We start from the raw sequence: 20699 nt of genomic DNA on the forward strand, positions 1-20699 counted from the left end.
GCACTGCACTGATACCTATCAGCATACACTACTCATTTTTCTCTTATTAATCACAATACCTAATTGTTTCCTCCTTTTCTAAACGTCATATTGTTTTCTGAAGTTTGGACAAGTCGGGGCAAGCTGGAACCCCACTACTGACACATTTAAGCCAAGGCGAATACTCAGTCTCTCGAAACCAGCTCGGGGCCTCTGGGCCGAAGCGGTTCCGTGCGCCACTCAACAAGCGCCCTGTTGATTCTGTCCGCCTTTCCCGGTATCCTACCGGGCTGCAACCAGCCAGCATCATAAACTCCCTCTTTCTTTACATCACACGTGCGCGCTGCCGCCGCCGCCGATGCCTTTCCTTTTCCAGCTGAAAGAAGAGACAAAACTCCTTCAAACATTTCTCAGCCCCGCTGCGATGCGGGCCCTCGCCGGGAGCCCCGGAGCGGCCCCCTCGCCGCGCCCCCCGCCCGCTGCTCCCGCGGGCGCCGTCCCCGGAGCCCCGCGCCGCCGGGGCCCCGGCCGAGCCCGGAGCAGGTGCTCCGCGGCGTGCGGAGAGCGCGGGGCGAGCCCGCATCCTCACAGGCTGCCGCTCCCGGAGAGCCCCGAGCCGCGGTGACAGCGCGGCCCCGGCGGGCAACTTTCGCGCGGCACCTCCGCGACCAAAGGCGCTGCCCGAGGAGCCCGCGGCGCCTCCGCCACGGCGGCAGCGGCCGTGCCCCGGGGGCAGCCCCGCGCCGGCTCCCCTCCCGCGGGCAGCGGAGCGAGAGCGCGGCCGCTGACACTCACCTCGCACCCGGCGGCTGGGGGCAGCCGCTGCTCCAGCGGCCTCGTCCGTCCGTCCGTCCGTCAGTGAGTCCGTCCGTGCCTCCGGCCGGTCGGCGGGGCGGAGCGGGGCGGGGGGAGCGGCGCGGCCGCGGGGGGCGGGGGCGGCCCCCTCCTGCCGGCGGGGCGGGGCCGGGCGGACCCCGGGGAGGACTGCGAGCGGGGGGCCTGCGGAGCCCGGCCCCGCACGGACCGGGCCGGGCCGGGCCGGGCCGGACGGGACGGGACGGGACGGGACAGGACGGGATGGGACTACACCGGGCCGGACTGGACCGAACACGGTCCCGGTCCCGCTCCCGCGCGCCTCCCGCGGGCGCCGCTCCGCGCCTTAAAGGAGCCGCGCCCGGCGGGAGCGGCATTTTTGGGTCCCTTTCAGCGAGCCTGGCCAATAGAATCCTTAATTGCTCCGAGGAGAGCAGGCCCAGCGAGGAGCTCCGGGGCAGCAGAGGGCTGGGAGGGCTCGGCCGCGTCACTCACGCGTACGGTTCCGGGTAGCTCCTGCCTTAGCGGCGTTTCTGGGCAGTGTTTCCCTGTAGGGTACATTCAGAGACACACGACCATGCTCTTTATTAACTTGCACGACCTTTCCAGGCTGTCTCAGCCTGATGGAAGAGTTTGCTCCTGCTGGGCTGCAGCAGATCTGGAAGACCTTGGGGAGGAGGCTGTCTAAAGGAGCTATTCGATAAATGTCCTGCTCTCTCCCTGCTGCTGGGGCCACATGAGGCAGAAGTTGGAAAGTCATCACCACATTTTATTTAAGGGGGAAACTTTTTTCCCTCGGATGTACTTATTTAAAATCAAGGCATCTTTAGGAAGGTGGAAGGACTACAAATAAAATGTTATAGACTTCAACTCTGATGCGGCAAAGGTGTTTGTCCACGCAGTAAAAGGGATAGAAAATGGTTAATAGTAAAGAAGCATTGAAGCTGACTAATATTAAACATCCCCGAGGATAGTATCTTTTTATCTTCCTTTCACTTCTATCTTCTACTTTAATAAAAAATTTTGTAAGTGAATTACACGGGTAATTCAAGACCTGCTTGATCAAGTCTTACAAAGCAACATGACCAACAACACAGAATAATCAAAAATCTAAAAATCACTTGAAGAATGTATTAAACTTGGCCGCTTAGATAGAGGACAGAACCAAACACAATACATGCTTCTGTTCCATTCAGTTGCAAAGAAGAGCTATCTTCTCTGTATCTGTGTGAAGCCTGTGCAGAGAAGCAGGAGAAAAATCTTAAGGTGTGGAAATATGCTGAGATGAGGCAAACCGAAAAAAATTCCAACCAACACTCAACAAGTATTTCACGAGGCCCACTACAAAATCTCTCTGCAGCATTACAGCAGCTTTGTGCCCAAGATGAATTCAGAATGAATACCGAGGGCTTAGCTTGAAACATCACTGGGCTTTATAGTCTTGTGGCAGGGAGAAATTTTCTTAATTGCAGCATAATGATGTGGTGTGGGCACATGCCTTTTTGCGAAGTGGTTATGAATTACTTGGTGCAGATACATGGAACCCACATCAAAAAGAAAGCATAGACATGTCATTCCAGTCTGAAGGAGAGAAAGAAGAAAACTACTGTGAAAAGGAGGTCGAACATAAATCATAGCAAGGTTAAAAGCCATGGATTAAAAAACTGACCTTGAAAATAGGGTTTATCCTGCTGTCTTTCAAGACAGCCTGTCCTGTTGTTCAACACTCCTATTTGAAACTGTCAAAGAGTTGTCTTTCCTTATTAAAAAAAAAAAAAAAAAAAAAAAAAAAAAAAAAAAAAACAAACCCACAAACACCAACAAAACAAAACCCACACAACAACAACAAAAAACACCCCAAAACAACAGCACCATTCTATTAGAATTGCTAAGGTTTAGATATGGAATTTTGATTCTGAAAAAAAATGCCCTTTAACACAGGCCTGAGAGAATTGTCTGATGGGAGAAAAACGTAATCGGAATGCTTAATTTTCTTTTCTTATAAATGGCATGAGGCTGTTCTTACATGTTTTCAAATATCAGAATGGTTTCTTGATGGAACTTTTGCAATTGAAAACCTGCAATCTATTTAACCAGAACTCTGTTTTCACCCTAGCTCAGAGCTGATTTGTGTGTCTGGATTTAGCTTTAGGCACGGTCCCTGCCATCTTCTGCCAGAGACTTTTCTCCTGCAAACTTAATCCATGATCCAGATACATGATTATTTCAAATTTACATTTCAAAATGAGTAAAAGATTGATTTTAATTCCAAGGGAGAAGAGGAAGGCACAATGATGTTGTCGAGTCTTTTGTTCCCAGAAAAATCAGCAAAAAATTAATAGTATTGAAGAACTATAATTTAGGTCAGACCAACCATCTTAATCCGTGTCTGCTATTTTCTACTCTTTTAAAATGTGTTAGACATAAGCATGTTTGATTTATGACAAGACTCAAAAACATCTGTACTTTGGGGCACAAGCAAATACTTATTTGAACAATGGGCTCCCTGGGGAGGGATATAGAAAAGAAATGACATTTTTTTGCAAATAATTCAGTGTTTTCCACTCCATAAAGTATTTTGCTTTGTTTTGGAAAGTGTTCTGCAGAAGACACAATGACTCGATCCATTATAAAGGAGTCCAGCAACTTTCACCTTTATGTGACTGGTGTGTCTGTGAGCCAGAGTAGCACTGGGGAAATGCTGATACCATTTGCTGGCCTTGAAGTGACCCACGTGAAAAGAATTGGTCATCTCGGTCTCATTGGCAGCATACAAGTATTCACATCTTAAAAACATTTGGAACTAGTTGGCAGTCTGAGGCCTTGTCTGCACCGAGGATTAGTTCTGATTTCAGGAATTATTTTAGCTTCTGGTAAAAACCCACCATAGATCAAGTTGTGCAAATTGTGATCTGTGCTGCCTTCTTCATCAATGAATGGCTGATGTGGGGGCTAGTTCTAATTGCAGATGAGGTTGAAGGAGAAGAACCATGTTCTGAATAGTTACCTATTCTGGATCAACTCTCATGACGTGCTTCTGTAGTTTATTTGAAGTTTTTCAGGAAAAAAGTGTCAAAAATTTCAGAAGATAAGTGTCTGTAACTTTTTCAGTTCAAGCCTGCACTGGCTGGAGATTTAGTTCTATAACCAGATGCTGTGCTGTATGTGCATTGACATGATTAGAAACAGGCTTGAAAAGTAACATTTAAAATCACTAGTAAACCTCTCAGACCTCAGTCAGCCAGGTCTGGGAATGAATGCTGTGCCCGCTCCTTTTAGACCCGTGATCTTGAATCCAGACATCTCTGCACTTGAGGGACTTTGTTGCCAAGCCTTGGAGCTGACCTCTGTGGCCGAGCACAGTGGATACACTGTCACAAAGACGTGCCTCGCTGTAGAGCCCTATGTAATGTGAACTATTCATGTCAACAAAGAGGTCGGAGCAGAGAGACAGAAATAATGCAGGTTCCTATGAAATTCTCGCATATAGACGAAGCAGAAAAAAAAAAAAAAAAAAAAAAAAAAAAAAAAAAAAAAAAAGTAACAATCCACATTTCAGCTGCCTTTTTCCTAAATGAAAATTCAACAATGTAGCAGTCTAGTAGCTTTCTATGGATGTGGTAAAAACTATGCCAAACTAGAGAAAACCTAGGGTCTTTTAAAATAAGGTGTGAAAAACACTGTAGCAAGTGTAGAATTTTAAAAAAGAGCCAAAGCCTCTGTCCACCCTCAGAAGAGCAAAATGACAGAGCTCTGGCAAGTATAGCAGCCACCACCGATTTATTTACGAGTTCCTGGAGTTGGTCCAGTGTAATTATGGGCCTGAACTCCAGATCAGATTCACTTGACATTTGAGAAAGTCTGTGGAAAAGCAGCAATAATAAACTGATAATAACCATCCATCTCATAAGCAACAAAAAATAAAGAGAAAAAAAAGGGCAGGTGGGGAGAGGGGGTGGCAACATAATCCCCAAAAGATCTGTTTGTCAGGAGATACTTTCAGTACAAACTCCCATGTATTTTCTAAAAGGAGCTGTGGAGAATGTTGGAGTAAGTCCTGCCTTATGTCAGTGCTATTGCAATTATTGCACTGGAAAAAAAAAATGGGGGGTGCAAAGGAAGTTGGGATAAGTTGGGACAGACGTTTCTACAGGTGGAATCCATATTCTGTGGCCCACATGGCATTTATGCAAGCATGCTCATCACCTCAATCATCTTACCAAGCTGTTGAGTTTGGAAAAAGACATTTGAAGAAATTGTGCTGTAGCATATGAGATCGTTTTCAATTTCATGCACAATATAGAAATATATTTTTTGTGCTTTACTGTTGGTCTCTGATTCTGTTTGTTCATTTTCCTGTATAACATGGGTGAGTACCAGGGTTAAAAAAAATCTTTGTACATAAAAACATCTGAAGTCAGGATTTATATTCCACTTTTCAGTCCCTTCTATATGAATCACTTAATATTGTTTTCAATTGAGGTTCTGTAACACTGCTTTAAAAAACCAACCCTCTGGGTATTTTCCAAAAGAAAGAAGTATTTTTAAAGTAAGGCAAGCTGGTTAATTCTGCTGAATGAAAAAGGCAGCTTCTCTGAGAAGAAAGAGGGCTGACATTTAGTTTACAGTTGTCTCGAGTATTTTGTTACAGGTGATGCAATTGAATTGCAAGTTATGAGTGAATGTCTAGCAAAGCAAAGAGCAGTTAGCTGCGTTTATGCTGTTTGTAAACAGCTTTTCTTTATGTCAGTTTCAGAATGTATCACCTACATATGCACAGGTACAAAGGACTCCACATATGTAAAAGGTTTTCCTCAGAGGAAGCACTCCAATTAGCTGCTTTCATCAAACAACAGCAACCAAATGTCAAAGTTCCCTGGCAATCAATACCAAGTCCAGTAACCCTAGACAGTGTCTGAGGGAAAAGGAATCCTGGGTGAATGAATGGGGTTACTGGCCCAGAACGTGTTGCCTTTTCGAGTGACCTGCTTTGCCGTGCTCACCTACCTTCTCAGGAACTTCCTGCGCACAGCTGGAGTGAGTGGCTTCAGTTCTGAAGGAGAAAGAACGTTGACAAAGGGTCACAGCTGTATTTAGAACAAATGCAGTTCTCAGACACCTAGTGCATGTATGCTTCTTCAGGGTAACAGGGGAGTCACATGCACTGAAGTGGTTTATCCTATTTTCCCTGGTGTGACGATGGTGTCATGTATTTCTGCTTAGGAACTATATGTAGAACTGGGTTTGGTTGGTTGGTTGGTTGATTTTTAATTTGGATTTTTCGTTAATTTCTTTATTTGGCATCTATTTAACCCATTAGGTTATTGAGTTATTTCTCCTAGGTTTTGAGGTGGTAACTTAATCTGAGGCACTGGAATAAAGTCAATAATAGAAGTTTGATATATACAGTAGGATTTTTCTTACCTACTTTAAATCTGGTTTTTACCAGACCTGTCCTTTTACATTCCTGGAGATTTTGTTGGGGACGAATTTAAGAATGCTGACAATTGTCTGGAATAGCCTCACCAGAATAGCAACTCTGCCTGAGCTGCTGGATATCTGGAAATCCTAGACACATTCATGTGCATTGCAGATCCACTCTACAAAATCTGCAGTACTTCCACAGTGTTAAACCTTTTGAGCATATGTTGCCCAGATGAACTGCACAACCCATACGAAACCTACTTACTGTGCAAAGTCAGATTAACTGTATAATTTATGCACTGTACCTCTGATGTTTGGACATGCCAGGCTTACGGTGATTTTCTGTTCTTCACATGCTCATTGAAATTTACAGAGTATTTCTTTGATACAAATAAATTGACTTTTTATTTACTTGTTTGCATATCTCCCCAGAATGAGACACTGTTACCTGGAAAAAACTGATTTTTTTTCTTGGAATCAGTCATAAAATTCAGCAAGACTGTTATAGCTTGAGGTTGCAACCAAACCACTGAACTCAGTAGAGTGTTGGAGCACAGGGTCATGCTGAATAAAGCTTTCAGCTACTGGCAGCATCTGAAAAACATCAAGAAAATTTGAAAGCTTCTGTACATGTCCTTCAGAAAGTGGCTGGCACTGACAGAGATTTCAGCAAAGACACTGGGCCTGTTTGTCACAGAATTTTGTTCACATTATTTGGTGTAACAGTCCTCACATGGAAGTCACAGTTATTAAAATACAAAACTCTAGTGCTTCTAGAAGAATATGTGGAATTTTGACTGTCATTCCTCAGCTTGGACTTCCAGGACAATCCAGCAGTCTTATAGCAGATATTAAAATGTAAAACAATTCACATGCAAGAGGAACAAAAATGGTAATTCCATTATGACAAGGAACATCACCATTAGCAGTCTCATTTTGTCATTCACAAGAATTTAGAGAGTTAATGGCATCAAATATTCATGGTCCACAGTGCTTGAAAGGAACTGGACAGCACTCAGGGGCACCCCAGTGACTGCACAAAGCTGTGTGTCCTTTGCACAGGCACGGTGCAGTCATTTATCTGACATGTGCCTGTGGCACAATGGAGATAATAATCTCTGATGTTAATGGCTTTGAAATATGCAAGAGACCTAAAAGCAATTCTTCGGCCTTCCAGCCTTGGTGAGCTATGTAATTGTGGCTTGAGTTTGGAGTCTGTTGTGGCTTTCTGTAATGGCACAGGCAACAAACAGACGGAGTAAAATCCATGTGGGCCCATTCTCATGCAAGATTTCTCCACGTGGAAAAAAACCCTGCAGGTTCCTTGTTTTAAGTCCTTGCACTTGTGTAACTGAGCTTACCAGAGCACTGTTTTGTCCATTGCCCTTCCAACTTCTGTTTCCACAGAGTTGCTGTTCTGCAAGGCTTGCACTTCTGTTTCCAACACTTCAAGGGTATATTCAATTTATAAGAAATGGTGTGAACAAAAATACCAGTGCTTTAAGCAGTTCACTCACGAAATCTTAACATACATTAGTCTTTCTTGAAAGCCTTGTATGAAAGAAATGTCTTTACTTGCAAACATCTGCAACTAGAGCTTTAGCTGGTTCAGTGTGCACAAACTTTGCTTGTACGGGAGAGTTTGAGAGCAGAGCTCCCACTGGGAGTTCTTTTGCTGCAGAACTGCTTGCGTTTAGAGGAAGGATTGCTTTGCACTACTTTGGAGTAACAAGGATTTTATTTTACATAGTCAAGTCATTAAACAAGTTGTATTCAAGGGGACAACAGTATTTGAGAATGTCAGTTTAATTTTCTTAATTGCTTCAAGTGGAAAAATAGAAGGAGGAGAATCAGAAATATGAAATGTTTAACGGTGATATTTTTAAGTCAAATGTTTTGACTTTCAAATTGAAAGTGTCAGGTCAATTTTATAGTTGGTTTAATTTTTAAATGAGCTGCAAAACAGTTGAATAAATTTAAGCATGGAACAAAACACCTTGGAAAAGTCACAACTTTGAAAGTTGTGATTTTAAATTTAAATTAAATTTTTAATTTTTAAATTTAAATTTTAAATTTCCCCTTTTTCAGAAATATTGTGGCTCACTGAATTAGAAGTCCATGGCCCATTGTCTTCATGGGAGAGCTCTGGCCACTGCTCAGACATCCAGTAATCCTCTACCTGAATCTGTGTCTTTGTCTCATTAGCTGGAGCAAGGGTCATTGTGGCTGGAGGAGATGGAAATGTATGGTCCTGAATGATCCGCTAGCATTAATAAGTTTTCTGGAGCACTCTTGTCCTTAAACACAGACTTCCCATGAAGTTCCAGAACTGCAAATAGCTAGAAATATGTGAAAAGCATAATCTTTTTAAATTAATTCCTCCCGAGTCTTATAGCTGCCAGTGCCATATAAACATAAAGTATGATTAATGTTTACACTCCCAAGGAAAGCCTGGGTTTGTTGCAATATTTCACTAGGATCCTGCAGTTTAATAGTGTATTCATTATTTATTTTCCATCTTAAAGGCTCGTGTCAGCAATAGATACCAGAGCCACAAAAAAAAACCCAGAAACAATGGAGACACTTCTTATGGGCAATCCACGTGAAAGGGTAAAAGGCTGTAGGAGAGGAAACTGGAGCTTAGAGTGACTTCTGTCTGCAAGAATGAAAATGTTTGCAATCCCACTTGCAGTGTTTGTCTCAGAAAAGCGACATGGGATCCATCCTACTCCGGGCCACATCTCATCTGTGAAATAAAGATCTCATTTTTGCATTGCCTGAAGCAACTTTTCAGAGAAATAGAATAAGGTTATTTGAATAGGAAGCCCTAATTTAAACAAGTAACACTCTGTACAACTCAGAGCTTTTTCAGCAAACTGAATTCATGAAAGGACAAAAAGCTAAACAGAGATGTTTTGTCTAGTAATGAAATGCCCCAACCTCTTCTAGGCCTAAATAAAACTTTCAAGGCAGGAATTTTATAGAAATACAGATTTTATGAAGCAAAATCCTGTTTACCAACAAGTGATATAGAGAGTACTTTGGTGACCCAGGATGTTGTTGCATGGTTGTATTGTGTTATTTCAAATACACGTATGACATCATCACTGTCACTGTGTTGTGGGACGTAAACGTTGTCTTCAGTATAAACTGATTTTGCTAATACTTTTCTCTATTCACTGGCTGTCTGCAGGATGACTCAGGTAGCAAGATTAAATGGAAAACAGTGTGGGCCATCAGCTACAGCTCCCAGCCACAGAAATGGAGGTTAGTGTCTTTCAGCTGAAAACTCAGTCTCTGGCTGTACACAGTTTGTGTGAGAACCACTGCACACATCTCCAAAACAATCCAGAATGCTGTCACTATATTGTAGGCAGTAAGGCCTACAGAAGGTACAAAAATTGTTTTAAAAGACTTGCTTGTAGGCTCATTTGCAGTGCAGAAAATTTCACACACTTCTCCAGCCCTAGAGGTACTGTTGCCAAAGACTTGTGTCTGGTAACAAGCAAAACATGAAAACATAATCCCAGGAGTAACACTGTGTCAAGGAGTAATTTCCATAATGATGATAATTTTGTAAAGATCAGAAATTATTTAGCCATAAAATATTTACTCCAAGCCAACAGTTAAAATACCTCAAATCAAGGGCAAATTATTTTCTGCCTTTTATTTATGTATCTATCTGGGTTTTTTTATTTGTCCCAGTTGAACACATTTGTGCAATTTTTGAGAACCCTCAAAGACTACAGTAGTAATACTCAGAATAAAATAGTTGTAATGGAAGATTTAAAATTAAGCTGAAGTGATTAGCCTGTTTTATGCTGAGCTCAGAAGCTGTGATTGATAGAGGTTTGTAGCAAAAGACATTGATACTTCAAGCTCTGGGATTGCTTCTCATTTTCTTCAGGTATTTGAGGTTCTACCAAGTGCTGTAATAGCTGGAGGGTGGGTAAAAATAATACTTTAAAATATTGAAAGGCTGGAATACGACATGATCTGCCAACAAAATCTCTTTATTAGTATACTCCAAAGTCTGGGTACTGAAGCTGGAGATGAGCAAGGGAGCACCTTGGAACAAGGTTGGGAAAATCTGTGAACACTGGTTGCCTTGACTCTGAACCCCATCATGTTGCTGTGACAGTGTGGAAGAGCCAGAACAGAACCAGCCACACAGGTTTTTAAAAGCTCAGTGGGCTTAATGTCATGGGAAGGTCATAAGCACTGAGCTGCCAAACTGCACTCTGAGACCTTTCTCCTGCTGTGAACTAATGGCTACATAAGGTACAAGGCAGTGGAAAATCAGGTTCTAAAGCTACCCCTCATTAACTGCAAAATGTTTGCATTTTAGCCAATTAAAATGTCTCAAGGTGTTCAAATAATCTGTAAATCCATGATCTTGAAGCCTGTCCAAAACCAATAAAGAAGGCCAGTACCTGCCACAGAAACATCACAAGTCAAGGAACTTTAAATGTGCTGCCCAGGTTCTATGTAATGAGCACATTTGGGTGGAATTGCTTGTAGATTCACAGATTTGGCCTGGCTTGAGCACACTTAGCTCACTGCTTTGGAAACTGCATCCTCCTGTAGTAGGGTGTGATTGATTTCTGTGCCTGGGTTTCTCTGTCAGGTATCTTTACACCCAGGTCGAATTCCTTATATTCTTCTTAATCATTCTCACTAAAGCAGCTAATCTTCCCCAATCTGATGTGAGTATATTTCATTACTACACAAGCAAGCCATATAAAAGTCATAAAATATTGTATTTTATGCTAGAAGCAGCAAGAAAAACAATAATACTACTTCCCCTTGACAGTGCTTGCACCTATGAATACATGGAGTTTATGGTGTTTCATGTGTGCAGATCACATACAGAGCAAATCAAAACCAGAAGCAAAAGGGGAAAAAATTCAGATAACTTAGGAGAGACTGAATTACCATAACGAGAGTACTTCTGCAAGGCTACCAAATTATTTTTTTCCCAGTGGAGATAATGCCAATAAATATGGCAAGGTGAGAGAAAAGTGTGTAGATAAACATCTCATTGATGGGGACAATGAGTCAGTAAGTTTGTTCTTCAGATGCCCACTGTTGTCTTGTCTTCTGCGTCTTTGTGACCATTGGGACCCCAGTGAAAATGAGCAGTTGTGAAAGTTGGTGGAGAACTGAAGTTCTGTTTTCCACTCTTGTAAGGCCTTTTAATGCTGCACAAAAAAGCACAAAGTGGCAAAGGAGCAGCCTGCTGCCAAGAGCATCTGAGATGTTCTGGTTGGTGCCAAGGAAGTGATTCCAGGACAAACTTCTTTCCAGTCCCATTGAGACAGACGATCCTCAGGTGAGTGTGCTGCTACCTTACATGTCAAGTATGCCAAGTACAAGATGAGGAGAACACTTACATAATATTTATGGTACTTTTTAGTAAAATTTATTTGGAAACAGAAACTAAAGAATACTTTGAAACAGTTTCCCAATCTATTCCTAGTGCTGGGAAAATATTTTCTAAATGTTCTCCATTTTGAAAATGCTGAATCATCAGTGGGAGTATGTCAAGGTGGAAATTTCATATTGGAAATATTCATGCTCAGTAAAAGGAAATTTGGTTAAGGCTTATTGCAAAGGTCTTAGAAAAATATTTTTCTTATTTATTCCTCTTCCACAAGAACTTTTATTCTTTAAAAAAGCAAGCAAAAATTTTTAAAAAATTGCTTTTTAAATTGAATTTTAACAAAGTTATTTATTTCCATCGACATTATTTTTTGAACATATTCTTTTATAGAAATTTATGAATTCTCTGATCTTTTTGCACCTCAAACCTGGATATGTTTCAAAATGTCAAAATTTCCTGTGAAACAGAAGTTCCAGTTCTGCCATAGTCTTGTGTGTGGAGCCTTTAGACTGGGAAATAGTGGTTAATTACCTTAACCCAAATAAATCCAAACTTGCAGGAGGGAAATAAAAGGAAAAAAACGTTGTGAGAAGAAATAACTTACACAGATTTTTTGTGGTGAGCATGTCCTCAGTAATTCAAGCATACATTCAATAGTCCCTGTAACAGAAGCAGTTCTTATAAACAAGAGCTTTCCAACAATAAACCTGTGTCTGCTCTCAGACACTGTTGTGTCAAGGAGACATCACTGGTATGGTACAAGCCTTTCTTCTGGTCACTTTTTAACTTCAGGCTGGACTGAGAAGATGGATTTTGTTTAAATCTGTGGCAAAAATAATCACTCATAAAATCATGGAATCTGAATGTAACCATTTGGGGCCTTTTAAAGCTGCCTTGCTTTGCTTAGCTGTGCTATTTCAACTGCTCATCACTGGCATTCTTAAATATTCATCTACAAGCTTGGAAATCCGTTCTCTCTCTGAACAATTTATTCACATAAAGCCTGAGACTTTTATTTTTCAAGTTAACTAGTGATTTCTCTTTCTCTCTCTCAAATCTCTTTTCAGCAGACTAAAAGACAGACTATCTGAGGAGGATATGACATCACAAGGCATTCACCTTACAGATCCTGCCTAGGAAGAATATTGATAATTCAAGCCACCTGACCAAATCACTTCTCATTTGATCACGTTTTATGCTGTAAAATGAACAAAGGGGAAGAGATACATAGGCAATGGTAAATACAACTGAGTGACGTCTGTTACACCAAAGAGCAGAGAGAGAGCTGCAAAGATTAGGAGGAAGGTTCTGTGCTATTGTAGCTTTTTCCTTCAATGTCAAAAAGGAACCAAAATAAAGTTCTTGACTTTGTTTCTTCCAAGAATATGTAAATCTGGACACATGAAGAAGTAACATACTATCTACATAAAGCATTTCCATTTCCTGGCTCCACCCATCCGAATTTACTGGATTTTGGCCAAACTGTAACTGCCAAATTTTTCTCTAACAGAAAATCCATCTGAGCAGAATTTAGTATTGGCAGAGGATGTTTGGAGACATGTGTGAAAAATTACGGACCCTTTAAGGGAAGAAGTCACCCAATTAAAAATGTGCAGAAAATAATCTATCATACATTCCCATCAAATCCCTTTTGATTTCAAGTACCAAAATAATGACTGGATCAGATCCCAGTTGAGTCTAGAGCTGGCTGAACTGTTTGTTATGGTTTTGCCATTATTTTTGGAAAGGGAAAATATGTGAATTGAGCTTTTTAATGTTTTAGTGTTGCTTTTCACCTACTTTCTTTGTAGAATACCTTGCACAAATAATTTTCAGTCCTTTGGCTCTTTGAAACAGCTTCCTTTGAGCATTTCCACACATTTATCTATGTTGTTTTTTTGTACTCTCAAGTATTGTTTTTCCTCGACTGGATGACTCTTAAATTTAAAATAGGATCATAAATCAGGGGACAAAATACCAAACTTTAACATATTCTGCTTCTAGAGGATAATTACTTTTCTGAAATATCTGAAAAGTTAGTAACTGCAGGCATTTGGAGGAAATGCTAAATAAGGCAACAGATTAATAATACCACAAATTAACAGAACACATTCTTCAGCTTATTAGCAACTCTGTTTGCTACTTAGGAAGTTTTTTTGTCTTGCCCTGTAAATAGTGACTCAACCCCACACACCATAGGTGTGATATTGGACTTGTAGAACAAAAGTCAGTGCAGCAGATTTTTTTACTGTTTTGCAGATAAATAGAAAAGCTGCAAAATAATTCTTTGAAGTTTTTTCTCTCTGTTACATTTTGTAATTATCATCAAAAGACTTTCTTGTGTAGCACCTTTTTTTTTAAAGACAAAAAAAAAGTAAAAATAATTTTCTTATTTCCAAACTTAGTATTTAATTTTCAGCATTCTTGAACAGAAACCTTTGTGTGGCATCTATTTGACCTGCTGTAAGCATCACCATCCTAAACACATACCTACCTCTGAATAAATTGATTTGACATCCACACACATCTCTACCTCCAAATTTTCTATGAGAATGGAGTTGGACAAAATGCTTAACTCAGATTTGGCTACAGACAATTGTTTTTCCCCCCAAAAAACCCTTACCCAATCCTCCCAAACCTGTTATTTGGAATAAGTTTAAAATTACTTCACATATTGTACTCTTAAATTTGTGATTACTTGACAGTTCAACCTGAATTATTCTGCATGTTTGGTCCAACCCCACTTCTGAAGCATGCCCTAGAGAGAGAAATGATCATATAGCACTCAATTCTCCATGTCCGTAAAGATTTGAGTTCTATTATTTCATCCCAAATTATGTCTGCTTTATCATAGCTTCAGGGTGTGTTACAGTTACCCTTTGCTCTTCTAACCAAGAAGAATGTGTCTGTTATTCCCCACATTTCTTTCCTGAAGCCAGTCACTGTTTCTGGGTGGATGCAGGAAAAGTGTCCACCTCACCAGATGTATCACAGAAGTCTGAACAGAAACAGCCCAATGAGTTTCCAGCCTTGTAGCTCTGTGATTGATTAACTACAGATCTGTACATTCCAGAAAGGAGAACAAACAAAAACACATCCTTCAAAAGCATCTTCTCTAACCTGTGTGATACAGAGCTGAGAAATGATTCTAATATATGGTAATGAGAAATCTCCAAAGATCTTGGCTTCATTAGGAAGCTGCTGGACCTCACAAGCCTCAGGCACAGGCTGTGGCACATGGCAATCCAGATACAACCAGTAAAAAGAAAAGAACTTTATAATATTTTCTGTAGTTTATATTCCTGTATTGGCAGAACTAACCACTTCTTGAAACAATTAAAGAAATGTTTTTTCCTCGCACAATTTGTGGTATACCTGTCCCCTTGTGTCTGATTTGGTAACTAGTCCCAACATTTTTCATAGAATCAAAGCACAATATAGGTTGGAAAGGGCTCCTGGAAGTCATCTGGTCTGATCCCCTCCTTAAAGCAGGACTAGCTTCAATATTCAATCAGGTTGCTTAGGGTTTCATCCAGTTGAGAACTGAGTATCTACAAGGATCAAATCTCTGCAAGCTCTTTGGACAACTTGTTCTGGTGTTTGGCTGCCCTCAAGAAATATTTTCCTAATCAGAATTTCCTTCTTGCAGTTTGTCTCTGTTGCCTCTATGACTGATGACCTCTAAGACAAGTATATCTAATCTTCTGTATTAAACCACCCAACCTCTAGCTAGGACAGAAATTAGATCCCTACTTTCAGCCTTCTTTCTTCAGGCTGAACAAACTCAATTGCCTCAGCCTCTGCTTTTAAGTCATGTGATCCAGTCTCCCAATCATTGTAGACTTCTACTAACAGATTTTATATTTTTCATATTTTCTGCAGTCGCAGTGTTTCCACTTTAAAAAATCCCAAGCCATTGAAATTAAAATACATTTTTATTTGTGTAAATTCTAATGCATTTGCAGTAATCTGATTATCCCCAAAAGGGAACTGCTTGAAAAATATAACAAGCTTTTCTAGTCATCTGGTCTGTGGAAAAGTGACTTACTCCAATGAGGCAGCCAAATTTAACAAGGACAAGAACCAGATTTAGCAACCATATCAAAAGCAGACATGCTTTCAAGAGACTTGAGACTCCTATCCAATCCAGATACCAGCCCAGGCATTAGCACAAGTAACTTGCTAACTCCTGGTTTAAAGGTGGATGGAGGATGCATTTCTATTCTAAAACTGTTCAAAATCTAAAAATAGGAATGAGTGTTTACAGAGGGTCAAAAATTACACATGTGTTTCTGAAGCCATGCAATGAGGGAAGGGCAATGACAGTATGACCAAAATTAGGGCACTGAGCCTCTTTTTGCCAGAAGCTACAAAGAGTTAACACAGAGTATAAAAGACGTGAGTGCAATTAAAATACTGATTCCTCTTAGATTTCAGTAGAATGGCACCAAGGCAGACTGGCAGACTTTTCTCCATAAAGGATTCTTAACTGTACATTCAAACCAAAAGAGGATATTGGCTGTGCCCAGTCCTACTTCCATGGTCATATTTAAAATGCCATAGCAGAATCTGCCACCTGCCTTTATCCATCCCCACTCTTGCACGGGAAAACCGCAGATTTGGAGTCAATCAAAAATCAAGCTAGAACCAAAGCGAGGAGTAAGCACTGTCCTGAGGGCTGGGGTCACAGCCTGCTGTCCCACCAGTCCTTCTGCAAATAGGTCAGCAGCCAATTTGTGCTCCCTGCCTGGCTGTGAGCACAGGCTGCCAGCGGGGAGTGAGTCAGCTGAGTCCTGCCAGGCTTGCGGTCAGTGCGGAGTGCTGCCTTCCTTCTCCAAATGCTTCACCCTCTCCCTGCAGCTTGGAGAAAGTTAACCATGCTTCCCAGAGAGTCCCAGCATGGGTGCTCCTTTTGGAGGGACAACTGGGAACTGACAGCCTCAGTTTCCTGCTGCTCTCTGCTGTGCTCCTGGGAGGGTGAGCTGAGCAACTTTCCCGACCCCAAAAATTTCAGCCATGTGCTGAGGCTGACCCGGTGCCAACACTCTTCCTGTAGGCGATATGTTTTTATTTTATCCTCATCATCAGTGACACCACCAACTGCAACATCAGCTGCAGGGGAGAAGAAAATCTCTGCCAGGTACAGGGTTGTTTTTCATATGTAGCAGGACATGAATTGTTTATTTAAGGAAGTGGTGTCGATTAGTCGTGTCACAGGACTCCTGCCCATTTGGGGACCAGTGAGAGTCTTTTCCCATACATTTAGACCAGATGTAACTACTGGGGCAGTGGGCACAAAGAGGAAGTCATCATTGAGCTGGCTTAGTAGTGGCCTAATCTGACTATATTTCTAGGTTTTCTGGATATATGCCCAGAAAGCAACCCAAATATATAATATAAATTACTAAGGAAAATACCATTATCAAATAATATATTATATAAACTATAAGGATATAAATTGATTTTGTATTTTAGAACCAATATATGTAGCTAGCTGGGCTGCTAATGCCCCAAAACTCTTCCTAGGCGCCCTGCACAAAGGCAGGACTTCTCTCCTGTTCTGGTGAGTGTGTAGCAAGTATAGTTGTGGTTAATATCTGCCCTGCTATGTTTGTACTATGCTATTGAAGTGCATATGTGCAAGATGCACATTATTTCTCAAACATTTAATATTTGCATGACCCACAGCCAAGAAAAAGACAAAGCAGTGTGACTCCAGCTGCTTAGTTTATTTGGAAAAAGAGCCTCAAGGCCCTTTTTCTTTCTTTCTTTCTTTCTTTCTTTCTTTCTTTCTTTCTTTCTTTCTTTCTTTCTTTCTTTCTTTCTTTCTTTCTTTCTTTCTTTCTTTCTTTCTTTCTTTCTTTCTTTCTTTCTTTCTTTCTTTCTTTCTTTCTTCCTTTCTTTCTTCCTTTCTTTCTTTCCTTCTTTCTTTCTTTCTTTCTTTCTTTTTCTTTTCTTTTTTCTTCCTTCCTTCCTTCCTTTCTCTCTCTCTCTTTTTCTCTTTCTCTCTCTCTCTCTTTCTCTCTCTCTTTTTTCCTTCTTCCTTCCTTCTTGCCTTCTTTCCTCTGTCATCCTCTCTCTCTTTTTCTTTATTTTCCTCTTTGTCTTTCTCTTTCTCTCTATTTCTCTCTCTTTCTTTCCTTCTCTCCTTTTTTTCTCCCTCCTGTTGGCCTTGTCACTCTGCCTGTTTTGTTTTGAAAAAGAATTTATGCAGAGGTTTCCAAATTATATTTATCTGGGGAAATACTTATGTTCTCTGGAAGCCAGTATCATTAAATACCTGTGGATTTACTTCAAAGGAGAAGAAAGTTTAGATACAGAAATACTGGCAAATTAGCTCATTTTAAATTTTCATCTGCCTATTTTAGATTTGTAGCTACAGACAAATACTAATGTAGGACAAACTTTGGCTCAAGGAGACACCATCACCTCTATGAGATGAGGGTCAGAAACAAGCTCTGGAAACCATTTGTCAATAAAACCCTGATAAAACTAGGAAACTATTCATGTGGTTTGTATTCCCACTAAGTCTTGTAAAGCACTATTTATCATGGTGACAGCTACCAAATAAATCCTCCAGTTATAAAGGGACACTACTAAATAGTTTTGACACTGCACGGTTGAATTGGAACATCAAACATGCAGCTGAAGCTTGTTCTGGGAAGACACTAGAAATATCTCATTACCACTTAGTGAGGGGCAGCATATGGGCTCATATAAATGAACTTTACTACACAAAAGTGATGTAGAGAGGAGAGTAACCAATGATGCTTCCCACCTGTTCAGCACAAAAGGATACCTTGAAATTAAAGGAGAGTGGGAAAAAGAATCAGATGTAAAGGATACTTTCCTTGAAGATGGTTTGCAGTGGGTTGTTGTCCCTGGAGAACAATAGATACACCTTACCCAGGCAGTGATCCTGCACGCAAACAACAGTTGTGATGTTGCCACCATGTGTGCAATTCCTGGTATGTTTAAAACATTAAACAGTTGGTCATGGGAAGAAGAGCACCAACAGCACTTGAGCTCAAAGGTAGAGCACTGAGACAGGAGGGCCTTCATCTGAGGCCTGAAAAGGTGACAGCAAGTCACCTTCAGATGGGTGGTTAATGGACTGAGACTGTAGAAGAGTTTGGTTCTCTGGCTCTCTGTAGCTTTCTCCTTGTTGAAAAGCTTTGGGCATACTCAGGCTGCCTTGGCTTTTGGGTTAGAGAAGGGCCTGGTTTCTCTGCCCAAAGGTCATGAGATTGCCTGATTTTCCATAAGAATTTTCACCAAAAGGACCTGTGCCAGTTGCCATAGCATTTTCAGGGGTAATCTGTTCAAGGCTCTCCAGAGGCAAGCTGCACAGTTTCCTGGTTGGTTCTTTTCCCAGGCCAGGAAAGGAGCCAGCACAGACCCCTTATAACAACTGTGCAAAGAAAGAAACTATAAAGGCTGGTACCCAGCATTGTTTTAAGTAATGAACTCTTTGAAGAAAGGGAAGTCATTAGTTTCCTGCTCTGTTGCTGTTGGATGAGTGGACTCAGCTTTTCCTCTTGCTCATCTTTTGCTCCTTTGTTTTCCCTCTTGCTACGTCTTGGAGTCCTGAGTGCACTAATAAGCTTCGACTGACCCCACATTTTCTCTTATTCCAGCAGTCTCTCTCATCTCCTATTTCAATAATATTTTCCCCATGACATCCCCTGAAACCAAGTTTATGTAATATAAGTACAGCAAATGAGTCAGAAAGAATTGGAGCTAACAATCCATGCATCTATCATCACCCCCTCCCTTGATTTGTCTCTGGTATTATATCCCACAAACTTGACCATTGTTTGCTCTTTCAACTTGCAAGTTATTGAGGCCAGGAACTCTATCTTTGCATGCATTTGGACAGCACACCATTCAGCAGGGACCTAATTTCTGCTTGAGGCATTGCTATTATATTAATTACAGTAACTGAGAGTCTCAGGTGTACTTTGGCTGGAGTTGAACCAAAACAAAAAGCAATCCTCTGGACTATAAGAAAGGAAGAAGCTTATTCAGCCCTGACAATGGAGTTTCTCACTTTCGCCAAACTTGGAATAGCCATTTGTATTATTTTCCTGGAACAGAACAGCAGATTCCTTGTAGGAAACTCTAGGGGTTCTAGACCAAGGTTTTCCTTAGTAAGTTGGGAAATGCCCTAGGGACACCTCCTCAGATCCCTCCTGGTATATCTGGATGAAAGCCATCTGCTAAGAATTCCCTAACACTACATCCTACTTGACCCACCTGCAGTCAGAGTTTTGTTCTGTCCAGAGCTTCACCCTCCAGGCCAAGTACCTTGACAAGCCCATTTTGTGTCCAGTTAGCTTCTGCAGAGAGCTTCTAATTCCAAATAGGGATCTAGTGATTCCTCTCTATTGTCACTACATATCCAGGTATGACTGGAATTAAGAGCCTTGCCTCCAAAACAGTTAGATAGCCTGCTATCAGCTTTTAGAAAAATAAGTTCTTTTGTCCATACATCTGCATGTATTTTGTCAGGAGTTGTGCATCTATTGCTCTGCTGGGCAGTTATCTCAAGCCTGCACCTTGTAGACTGAGATATATTAGATGCCAGTTACCTTTGTACACAGGCATCAACCACTTGTGTCCATGTGTGTGGCAGAACTGCCTGGGCAGCGAGTGACAGCTCCTTTGCAGTGTAATGACAGGGAAGCACTTCAAGATTTGTTTAAAGCTCAGAGTCACTGGCATCCCTTGGTTTCCAGTTTTAAGACTGGAACTGCCTTGCTGTTTTGACACAGCAGAATGTATCAAGGCAGAGAGCTATGAAGATAAGAATGCACAAACAGTGAGCAGGTTCATTAACTCACTTTCTGGAAATCTGGAAAGAGGGCTATGGACTAACCTTGAATTCAGGAGACCTGGCTTACTCCCATCTCTCTGCCGCTAACGCGGTTTATGAGCGTGGACAAGAGGTTTCACTTCTCTGTTTTACCTCCTACTATGTTTGTTCTGTAGATAAGCAGGCTTGGTTACTCAATTCCCATCGAATTCCTTTTTAAAATATGAAAACACATTCACAGAGAACTTGTAAAGTGGTCTGTAAAGTTTGAATGGAAATGCCAGC

This window comes from Sylvia atricapilla, chromosome 1 (genome assembly GCF_009819655.1).
Source record: "Sylvia atricapilla isolate bSylAtr1 chromosome 1, bSylAtr1.pri, whole genome shotgun sequence".
NCBI lineage: Eukaryota > Metazoa > Chordata > Aves > Passeriformes > Sylviidae > Sylvia > Sylvia atricapilla.